The 12173-nt window shown below is 41.9% G+C and overlaps 1 protein-coding gene across 3 annotated transcripts in view; it reads left to right on the top strand.

Moving 5' to 3' along the window:
* The window catches only part of pde5ab (phosphodiesterase 5A, cGMP-specific, b), a 202325-nt gene that overhangs the window by 4196 nt on the left and 185956 nt on the right, over positions 1 to 12173 (top strand). The window contains exon 1 of one of the 3 annotated variants that reach the window (XM_050066940.1): positions 5162 to 5288. The exons of the other annotated variants lie outside the window; for them this stretch is intronic. The gene's annotated coding sequence lies outside the window, so the exon portion shown is untranslated. Of the gene's footprint in view, positions 1 to 5161; positions 5289 to 12173 lie in introns of those variants that run through there. 3 annotated transcript variants of the gene reach the window in all.

Here is a 12173-nt window from a genome sequence, read left to right on the forward strand (position 1 = left end):
CTCCTCCCTCTTTCCGATTTGCGCAGGTAGGAGGGACGGAGGTGGGAAAGAGGAGTAGCTGCGCCAGGGCGCACGGTGTGCCAAACTTACAAAATCCGCCTGGCCACACCCAGTTGGCGAAGCGCAGGTGCGCTGCGCCCCCGCCTCGCCCGGTCTACGACACTAGAGCCCATATAGTTAAACATGGTGGTTCGATCTATCTATCTGACATTTCTACTGTGCTCATCTTATGTACTGTGTTGCTTTACTATCATATTTGTTGAACCAAATCTATCGGCACAGAAGCTAAATAATGTGCTGTTTTGGACAGGGCTGCAGCAAAACATATTCTAGCCACCTAAAAAAAAATAATATTAGTGTAAGTGTGCGCTACATTTGAGTATTTGCTCTGGTTTACTTCACACACTAACTGATTGAGGCAGCGGTAGACTAGTAACTCTTGTGTTCTGCTAAGTAAAATAACTGTTTTTGTCAATGGAATCTAGTGGCTTTGATGTAACGGCTTTAATTCTTCTTCGGAAAAGACTGTCTGACTGCAAGTTAAAGTGGTGAAAATATTAGTATAACTATTACCATATGCTAAATATTAGCATATGGTGTTAACTTAAGCTGACATCGATTTTTTTGGTGGGCCTTTTTCAGGTGGCTAAAAACTAAAACTAAAACAAATTGAGACAGCGTTTGCTCGGTGCCATCCGCTTTTATGTGTGTGATGTGAGGGTTTTCCACCCAGAAGTTATTGTAAATAAACATTGTGATTTGGTATGTATGGGTCCATTTTGTGTTTCAGAACTGAAAGCAGTACAATAGAATAAAGCTCACTTGGGTATGAAAAAGAAAACAAACATTCTGTGGGTCCACAAAATCAGACTCCCATTCATTGTCTACGGAGCAGCTCCGGACTTTATTAGGGCTGCCCCTTGAAAGTCAGAGATTCGACTCATCAGTCAGAGACCCCTCAGTCAACTGAGATGGTTCAAGTCAACTTATTATTATTATTATTATTATTTTTTGTTAGTCAGTGTGTTGTGTACCTCTCGGGATGTTTTGATCCCCCAGATTTTGCTGTGGAGTGACTCATTGGTACAGACAGCTGCGGACGTGATATAGTGGCGCAGAGGAGGAGGAACTCTGCACAGTAAGGCTCTGAGATTACATTATCCTCTCTTTTCTGCTTGGAAGTGGTGAATTTACAGCTCACCGATACTTAATATGATACTGTCTCTGGCTTTTGTTTGACATCTAGTGTCAGCAAAAATGTTGTTGCACATTTCCAATCCGTTGTTAGCATATTCACTATATAACACGAATGTTGCTGTCACAGTAAATACGTTTACATACACATTGGAGTGGAGAGTTGTAGCTCGACTAGGCCATTTAATTGTATTACTGTCCTTGTTCTGGTATACCAGTACAGGAGGGGAATCCATTTATTGACTGAAATATGTGCGACTCCGCTACAATAGGTGGCGATATGCCCCCTTTCAGCTTGTTAGTATTGGACATTTTTCCGGTTGACCTATTACATCACAGACCAAACAATTGACAAACAAGTTAGCTACGGTTAGCTAGTGGCAAACTGGTACCATGGTATACAACTTTACAGCTCTATACATTTCATCTGTCCAAAAATGCACGGTTCTGGACTTAGATTTCAGCGTGTTCTTAGCAGCTTCTTCTTCTGTTACGCATTTAATGATATTGGACTTCCGGGTAAAAGCCCGGGGCAGAAACTGTGAAGCATGCGCAGAGCGCCTAGGCCAGTTTGTGTGCGATTGACTGTACACATGCAGGAGTAATTCAACTTCCAATCGCATTATCTGGGTGTATTAGTCTGAATTTGAGAAATTTGATTTAGTATGATTTTGGACTAACACAATAAATCCATTTTCTCGAATGCCATGTAATTGACTGAGCCCATTCAAACTTTATATGGAAAAAAAATCTTTGTTGAATATTCATATCAAACAGCTGAATCTGATTTGACTGACATAATTCTGTGTCGGGTACAGCCCTAGACTTTATACCTTGTGACATCACAAGTTTGAGACTTACTTCTCTGGTTTCTGTCTTTGAGAGAGTAGCTCATGTTCACAAATTTTGGCTGAACTTTCCTAGGCCAGGGAAATAACATTAATTTGGGTGGTTTTCCCCATTTTCTGTTGCAGCCTCCTTATTTTAGACCTCAGGAAGTGTGGCTAGGAGCAAATTAGCTATTTAATTTCGCAAATACATATCAGTCTTTTTTAGGCAGTAGCAGCTTTATGAGGCTTCTTTTGCTGCAGGCATATCTGAGCATTTCATCAGCCTGGCAGCACCTCATCAGGACACTCTAGGTCTGTGTTTGTTTTTGTGACAAACCCTTCAGACCCATTTATCCACTTAAACCACCATGGCAACTTCACTTAGTTTTCTTTTCATCAAGTAACTGCAGCACACATTATCTCAATCCCATCTGCATCTCAAAATATTTTCCATAAAAAACATTGTCAGAGGCCATATTTTCCTCTGTTGCTGTTCTTGACCGCATTACAAAAAATGCAAAAAAGCAAAAAAAAAAAAGTGCCTCAGTGCAAGAGGTTTGCACACATCAGCCATTCTGCCGTTCTGGTTGAGAGGCATTTCTTAGAGAAGTATTGATTCAGCCACACCTCCCCTGGATACATTAGGGTTGGCTCTGTGGGGAGGCAAGCAGCTCAATGGGAGAGCCAGGAGGACTGAACCTGACTGGCTCTGACACACTGCAGTCAGATAACAGCCCATTCTCTGCGGCTCTTCAAGTTTTATTTGGCTGGCTCGGGGCCTAAGATACCATGGTTAATTTCATGGCCAATGCATGTTACCGTATTCCCTTCCGCTCAGGTGAACAGAACCTTTGACTGCTGTGGGAGAAAGAATGAGTCACATGACCCTCAGTGTGTTTGAAAACTAGAGCCGAAGCAGAGAAAAGCATGCTTGAAAATGTTTGTGTGTGTGTGTGTGTGTGTGTGTGTGTGTGTGGGCGTTGTAGAAGCTGATTAGACAATGTGTTGGCTGATTAGAGAGCTTCTCCATAATCACATCTAATTTATTGTCCACACACAAAAGTACCCCCTGTCTGGCACACACGCTCACATTTGATTTGTGCCAGCAAATGTTCACATTAGACACTTGAACATACACAGGCTAAATGAAAACAGTTCATCACATGCTAGCACTGTAACCGCTTTCACTTTTATTACCCATGCTTACTTATTATTTGTCTAAGAAGATGTGTTATCAGCAGTGCCCTCACTGTATTCTTGCTGTTATCACTGCTAAGAACTGTTGTTATTTGCTGGCCTATTTCCCAGGCACAAAGCTTCGTTTTAGTTTGCAGAAAACTGTTCTCTGGTAATATATTTAAATGTTTTCAGATGCATATAATTTGCAGAACAAGTGAGTCAAAAGACAAATCTGTTTCTCTAGTAGGGAAGGATTAGGTGAAGAAGACATGACTAGTAAGTGGTGGATGAATGAGCAGATATATTTAACTTTGTCTCCAGCAACCAGGGCTCATTTTCCAATTTATGAATGGCCTTCTCTTATATAAGTTTTAATTTTTTAGCAAATAGCCTACCTGAGCCATAATTATGATAAAGAAGACCTCCTAACCTTAATAGTCCAGTGTGTAGGATTAGGGGGATTTAGTGGCATCTAGCAGTGAGGACTGCAGATTGCAACCAGCTGAAGCTTCTCCTGGTAAGAATTCCAGTGTTCATTGTTCAGGAGGCTTTTAGCAGGGGCCAAATTATCCACAGAGGTCTCTTCCTCTCCAAAACAAACAGACCAGCTGACTGAAACAGTTTAAAAACACTAAATGAAGCAGTTTAATGCTACAAAATCTGTGTTTTTCCTACCCTGTTTGGCACATCACAGATGGCCCATTTGCCCAGCACTTGCTAATGTGTACTCACCTTTTTCTCTAAAGGCCCGTTTCCACCACAGGAACTTCGGGGTAAATTTACGGGGCCGGGGCCGTTGGTGCGTGTCTCCACCGCAGGAACCAACCCCGAAGGACAGAGTTCCGGAACTTTTACAGGGGCTAAACAAGTCCCTGCCTCGGAGTAGGTACTCAGAACGGCCCAGAGAAACTCCTGGCTGGGGCTTGGGGATTACTTGGTGCTGATTGGATATACTCAAGGCGGGATGTGACGTTTTGTAAATAACAACATGGTTATCGTAGTTTAGCTAGGCTAACCGTTAGCTGCAATAAACGGTCCGTGAAAAAAATATTTTTTCCAGCGGATATCTTAGTTACAACATGATTGAGCTAGCAAAGCAGTTTTGTGTTGCTATGTGTGGTATTTATTCAGTTTTGGGAAATCACGATGTCTAGAAAGCATCAGCTGACAGGGACAGCTAACAGCAGCAGCAAAGCTAACATCAGGACGTCATCTCTTAAAAGCCTCCCGTTGTCGGATACAACATGAAACTACTCCAGTTAGCTCAATCATGTTGTAACTAAGACATCCACTGGAAAAAATATTTTTTTCACAGACCGTGAACGGAGTTATTACAGACACCGCTAACGGCTAACGGCATCCCTACGCCCCTACGTCGCCCGGTCAAAATGGTTGTGCAACGATTACGTCACATACAGAGCCCGGTAACTTTACAGGAACCTTCCTCCTACTCCGCTCTCTCAGTGGAGACACGGCCGTTGAGAGTGAGAACGTCCGAGCGAGAGGACGTTCCTGTAGTAGTTCCTGCCCCCCAACTACTACCAGGAACTTCTTCAGTGGAAACGGGCCTTAACTTAATGTGCGCTCACCTTATTTCTGATCCAGATGTTCTTGCGTTTTTGACCATGAGCCAAATTATCTGTAGAGGTCTCATCCTCTCTGAAACAAATGGACCAGGTGATTTAAATTGATAAAAACACTGAATAAAGCAGTTTCACGTTACAAAACAGTATTTCACCTATGCTGTTTGGCATTCTGGAGACCTCCCGCTATCTTACAACCTGCTGATGTGTTCGGATTTTTTGTCTCTGGTAATCCAGACATTAAGGAGGTTTTTACCAGGAGCTGGATTATCCGCAGAGGCCTCTTCCTCTTCACAACAAACAGACCAGGTGATTGAAGCCAGTAAAAACACACAATAAAGCGTTTTTTTCCCACATTCTCGTTGCAGAGGGTCTGCTAACTACAGTGCCCGATGCAAAAATGCTTAAAGGTGGATGTCCCTCTCTAGATCCAGTGTTTGGTTTGGCAATCTCCGTAGACAAGGACCTGCTTCCTGTGTCGATATAAACGGTTCATTCTAAGGTAATGAAAACACTACAGTTCTTGTTTTCAGGTCATTATACACTTAGGAAAACATACTTACTATATTATATTCCATTTCTGCCAATATATCACTATATATCATCTATAGAACTTGTGAAAATAGATATGTCTGTTTGAAATGTTGTAAATATCACTGGCCTTTTACTTCCATGTGTCCCTTATACTGGCATAAATACAGGCAATAGATGGTACTAGGGCAGAGTCAAAAGTTGTACACAACAAGAAACGCGACGGTGGAGTAGGTTGTAATATTATATCTTTCAATGGAGACAGCGTTGTAGACAGCAGTGGTCTGTGAGGCCATTAAATACATTACAACATGTGGACAGAGAATTCTTTTCACTTTATTAACATTTTGTTCTGTCATTATTTAGATTTCTTCGTTGTCTCCTACAGACGTATACAGTCCATCTCTGTATATGGATCTAATATTGAGCGTAAATGAGCCCTTAGTTGGTCTTGTGTGACCAGCAGCTACTGGCTAATTTTAGCTAGTGTAAGCAAACTAACGATGATAGATAGATATTACTGTGTGACTGACATTAGCGTTAGTCAATCAATCAATTTAATTCATAAAGCCCAATATCACAATTTGCCTCACAGGGCTTTACAGCATACGACATCCCTCTGTTCTTTGGACCCTCACAGCGTATAAGGAAAAACTCCCCCAAAATAAATCCTTTAACGTGGAAAAAAATGGTAGAAATCTCAGGAAGAGCAACTAACTCTCCCGGGACGGACAGACGTGCAATAGATGTTGTACAGAACAGATCAACATAATGCATTTGCAGTAATACATATGACGAAATCAGTCAGTTTACTAACTTTAATGTGAGACCTTGCCTAACCTCACCAGCAAAAAAAACAACAGCAGCACTATCTAGTAGACCTAAAAAGCAACTGATTTGTATTATTCTACCACCAGAAGTTGTAATAAAATGTCACAATGCATAAATGAATAATGTATATAATAAAAGATCAATACCTGGCGACCATGTAGCCATACAATATCGCCATGCACAATATTGTGATACTATGCTGTATCAATTTTTTCCCCTACCCCTAGTAGGCACAATTTAGTCTGTCCTCCTCTTTGGTGTCTTTTGTTTGGGGTAGTAACCTTTGTAAATGTGCATGCGACACCTATTCATATCAATAAAACATTAATTAATTTTAATTCACTGCATTGACTTCTGAACTTTAATAGTTCATATGTGCTTCAGCAAGCATTTCTGCTCATGTTCAAAACTATATGCACATTCAAAACATCCCACACGTGTTCTCTGAGATTTCCCGAATTTAATGAAAATAAAGTCACAATATTTTGTGCAAAAAAATCCCCCTATCCTATCTATACTCTGCTGTACATTTAGTTATTACTCTGTGCTCTGGTGATGTGGTAGCATCCCATTCAGATTGTCTGACAGTCAGGGACAGGGACAGGGACTCTCTTCGGATCAGACTATGTTTAGAGAAGCAGCTTTGTGCTGCTCTTTACGAGAGGTGGAAAACTTGTTCTAGTCAGACATAAATCTCAACATTCTGTGGCTTATTGTCCACACAAATGTTTACTTCACCACCTCCCATAAAGTGCAGCTCAGTAGCTGCTTTTCCTAAGCATTTCAGTATGAAGCATCTTGGAGCAGGATGCTCTGTTTTGGACTCCCAAACAGAGCAAAAGTGTCCAAATTAAAAATAGAACACAAAATAGAACAGCAGCCTTTCCTCATCTAGTTGGAACATCAGGGAGTTAACACTTTGTAGAGCCAATGGATCGCATTTGATTAAACCCATACGCAATTAATAGTAAATTAGTGGTATGGACAATTTTAGGTAATAAGAAAAGTGGCAGGGACGCCACCTTCCCTACCATCCCTACAATAAATTAAACCTTTTTTTTGTTTTAAATCACAAGTAATCACTCTGTACCTCAGCAGGAGACATGCTGGTGGTTTTCTGCTTTTGGACACTTGAGGGCAGTGTGGTAAGCTGTAAACTCATTGTTGACATATCACTTCATATGTTGTTGATATGGCAAACGTGTTAGCAAACAGTTGATTTATCCAGCAGATAAAGGGCAACATTAGCATTGATTTGTCATGTACCCTACTTGCTCTATGATGGGCTAGTACTTGTTACCTTTAGTCGGGGTGGATTGGTTCGGTTTAGGCAAGAGGAGTAAGATTGGTTAGAGTAAGAATGTCAGGGTCAGCCAATTAGAGGCAGAGTAAGGCAGAATAATAATGATAATAATAATAATACACTGGATGTATGTAGCGCTTTTCTGGTTACTCAAAGACACGTTACAGAGAACAAGAACAACATAACAAAACAAACAAACAATACTAAAGTGAATTAATCCATAAGAAGGGAAAGAATGCAGAGAGGGAGAGGAACGCAGATGTTATAGGCAGTTTTGAAGAGGTGGTGTTCTGAGGGTTTTCTTGAATGTGGAGAGTGAGGGGAAGTCTCTGATGACTTAAGGGAGTGAGTTCTATATGGTGGGAGCAACAATAGAGAAGGCCCTGTCCCCCCAGGTGCGGTGGTGAGTCCTGGTGGACGGGGACAGGAGGTTGGCATTAGTAGACCTGAGAGTGTGGGAGGGAGTGTGCCGGAGGAGGAGCTCAGACAGGTAGGGGGGAGGCGTGTTGTGGAGGGATTTATAGGTGATGATTAGGAGTTTGAAGTAGATACGCTGGGGGTTAGGGAGCCGGTGGAGGTTATGAAGGACAAGGGTGATGTGGTCAGGGGTGCGGGAGTGTGTGAGAAGATGAGCAGCTGGATATATTGTAGTTTCTTAAGAGTTTTGGATGCTGAACTGTAGAGGAGACTATTGTAGTAGACCAGTCTGGAAGTGATGAATACGTGAATAAGAGTCTCTGCAGTTGAAAAGGACAGGGAGGCGGGTGATGTTTCTGAGATGGAAGAAGGCTTTTTTGGTGATGTGTTTGATATGTTTGTCAAAGGAGTGGATTTGATCAAAGATGACATCAAGGTTACAGACACAGTGGAGTCATTGAGGGAGAAGTTGTGGGTAGATTTGAGATTTGGGACCGATGATGACTTCTGATTTGTCACAGTTAAGTTTGAGGAAGTTGGTTTGAAGCCAGGATTTTATTCATTGATTACGGTAGAGTGAATGGCAGGAGTGATGGCTTTGGTGGAGATATGGAGCTGAATGTCGTCGGAGAAGCAGTGAAACTGAAGTCCATGAAGGTGGATCATTTGACCAAGGGGGAGAATGTACAGGATGAAGATGAGGGGGCCGAGAACTGGACCTTGGGGAACACCTTGGGAGATGGGAGCAGTGGGGGCTTTGCACAGAATAAGGCAGGTCATACCTACGCTATCCTAGGAAACACAAATTCACATACTGTAAACATTATTTTTGACCTCAATTAAACTAGTAACTACTAACTTCAAAGCCAAAACCAGTGTTGTGCTAGTTACTGAAAAATAGTAACTAGTAACCGTTACTAGTTACTTCATTAAAAAGTAACTCAGTTAGTAACTCAGTTACTTAAACCAAAAAGTAATGCATTACCGAGAAAAAGTAACTTTTTAGTTACCCCCCCATGCAACTGTCTTCTACAGTGGAGTCACTCGATGTCAGGCAGCTAAACGTTTTACAACTACGGTACTTGGATACAAATATGGAAAATGAGCTAAAAGCTTCCTCGGGATAACAATGGATATCACGTCACTGGATATAATGTTACTGGGACTAAAAATCTACAGAAGCGCTACCGCTTAATGTAACGTTACAGCACTGTGGTGAGGCCAGCAGGTCGACAGTGACTTCAGAGATGGTGAGAGACGTGTTTCATTAAGATGCTCTGGTAAGAATTATTCGTATACCTCTATCTGACTTGACTATCTTTCATTGTTTAGGGCTAAAATGTTTTAGTGAGAGGGAACTTCAGTTTGTGAAGGAATACTGCATGCTGCGCGCCATTTTAAAACCTGGCCAAAAATAACGGAGTAACGCATCGTTTGGTAACGGTAACTGATAACGCGTTAGAGTATTAGTTACTGCCAAAACTAACGGCGTTACTGTAACGCGTTAGCCTGAGTGTCAGACTGAAGCTCCCAGAACCTTCAGTCTGACATGGCTTCCATTGAAGGCGATTTACAAGGGGGAGGGAATTTGATTTTTTCCCTAACCAATCATTAGAGATCAACGACTCACCCAGAATCTGACGTCATTAGTATCCATGCCTCGGGGGTGCCGAAAACAAGCGAGCATTGCCCGTTTAAAATGTCTCTGTCGTCGTGCACGCCCAGCTGCATCGCCGTTAAATCCAGTTTAGCAGCTTCCTTAATTTGGTCCTCCATTAACGCGAGTAGTGGCGAAATACCTCGATAGCATCGTTAATGTGGTCTGTAGGATCTGTAGCGGTCGCCATTGTTGCTATCCTCACCAGTTACCCACCGACGTACAGCTTGACATCAGCGTGGCGCTGATTGGCTAATCGCTAGACTCCCGGCGTTCATTGGTCCGTCCATCGTTTGGACGAGATAAATCGCAAATTCATTGAAGTATGCCAGACCAGTGAGACAAGCCTACTCAGTTGAGTGGGCGGGGTCTATGGTCTGGAACCAGGCTAGTAACGCGTTACTAATAATGCGTTACTGCCCAACACTGGCCAAATCACATTACGAAACTTCGGTCAACCAGAATTTTGTAAATCCTCAGGAAGCCATCAGAGGTGTTGTGAATATGGAAACACCATTTCCCAGATTAACCCCCTTCGGTTGGTTGTGATTGGGTACAAACAAAATGTATGTTTTCACTGTGTTTCCAGGTAATTCTTTTGTCACATGATCTTTTCATTTTTTCACTAAATGTGGGGCATGCATTAGAATTGCTGATTAATTGTTATCATAATGACTGATTGAACCAAGTGTGTATTATTTGAAAGGATACTTTGCCCATTTCCAACCAGTTATTTATCATAACAATGTGGGTAGTATGTGTGTATGAATTATGGTAAACTTTCCTCCATCTTACCAGTGCCCAGATCTCGCTGCTCATTTACCAATGGATTTTCACTGGACTTTGGGCTCTTGACACAAAGAGTAGAGAGGGGTATCGAGACGGAGTCATCCCTCTCTTTGTCTTTCTGTCTCTTTCTTTCTCTTTCTCTCAAACCCAGACCAAACTCAGACCAAGTGGTAAAACTAGGCAGTGCGATCAAATATAAGCCAAGACTCGGTTACTGTATTGCCTATTTCTTGCCTAAAATGTTTTCAGAAACATATTTTAGTGCACTTTTTGGCTGAAATACAAGAATTTGTGAACAGGAAGTGGGTGCTATGCTTGGCTGGTAGCTATTTTTACATACCGTCATACCGTCCTGAAATTTCATCAGGGTGTATTCCATATAATGTTTTTTGTGTGCAGTGCTACTAAGCCCACCCCCCACCTTCCTTGTATCCGCACGGACAGTGCTCCAGAGATTTTTTCCCACTCTAAAAGGTCAAAGTCTGAAGTCTGGACGTATTTTGGATTTTATAAGGATGCTGAGGGGAAACTAATTGAAGATAGTCACCCTGTCTGCAGAAAATGCAGAAAAAAAGTCTCTGCGAAGGGGGGTAACACTTCAAATTTGATGAGCCATCTCCGTGACCACCACCCACAACTAAACAGCGAGTGTACCTGTGCCTGGTACACACTACACGACTTTTCTGCCTGTTCTGAAAGTCACTGTCACATTACAAGATTGTGGAGTCATAAAATCGTGCCGTGACTTGGCCGACAGACATGACACACTACACGATGGTCCACACCAATTATCCCTGGTCGTCTTTCACGATGTGTGTGATGTCATCGGGTTATTCTTGTCCTGTTTTTATTACTTTTACTATTATTTCAGTCACTGTGTCTGTTCATGTGCCAACCGAAATGTTGTTGTATTAAAAGCGCCATCAGATGGCAGGAGCTACATTTGAAGTACTGTACGCAAACATACAAGTCACCAAATTCTCCACAAGTTCCTACAAATGTTTCACAATAAAAGCCTATTTAGAAAATGGAGGGATTCTCTCAGCCAAGGTTATATGGGGCTTTTAATTTGAAACAAATTCAGGACGTGTTGAGTTTGAAATGACGGCGCGATGCATTAACTTTATCAAGGCAACGGGAGCGGATAAAAAGTAAAAATATAAAAACACAGAGGGAATAATAAATAATGGTCCTTTTATAATGTAGTGTGTTTCAAATGAAGCTGGTAGCCTCTGCAGTTGTGGTGAGTAAAAGCCCCGCCACTATTTTTTAATTTTCCTACTTTATGTTTGTCTTCATTTGGGGTGTCGGTGGCTTAGTGGCAGAGCAGGCGCCCCATGTACAAGGCTGTTGCCGCAGTGGCCCGGGTTTGAATCCAGCCTGTGGCCCTTTGCTGCATGTCATCCCCCCTCTCTCTCCCCCTTTCATGCTTGACTATCCTATCTATAAAGGCAAAATGCCTAAAGAAAAGTTTGTCTTCATTATGAAGAAATAACATTGTTTGCTAGCTTGATGCTAATGGCAGTACTCAGCAGGTTGACAAAGTGCCTCTGCTGTTTCCTTTTTACTCTGTGTGGTAACGTCCCCAGAGGAAATATTAAAAAGGCTGGGGTGTTGTTGCCCTACAGTTGTCTATGGCAGCAGCTAACTCTGTGTTTCTATTGGTCAAAGTGACGGCTGTGATGGGAGTAATTGTGAACGACAAAAAGAAAATCAAACATGCTAGACTTTCTGTTAGACAGAAAGTACATTAAGCTCTTTATTTCATTTGTTTTTCGAAATAACTTGGTTAAATGATTTCAGTGTGTGCATAAGTACTTTTTGAACATTTTGAGCACATTTCAACAATACCGCGATAA

This window comes from Epinephelus moara, chromosome 17 (genome assembly GCF_006386435.1).
Source record: "Epinephelus moara isolate mb chromosome 17, YSFRI_EMoa_1.0, whole genome shotgun sequence".
NCBI classification, from domain to species: Eukaryota; Metazoa; Chordata; class Actinopteri; order Perciformes; family Serranidae; genus Epinephelus; species Epinephelus moara.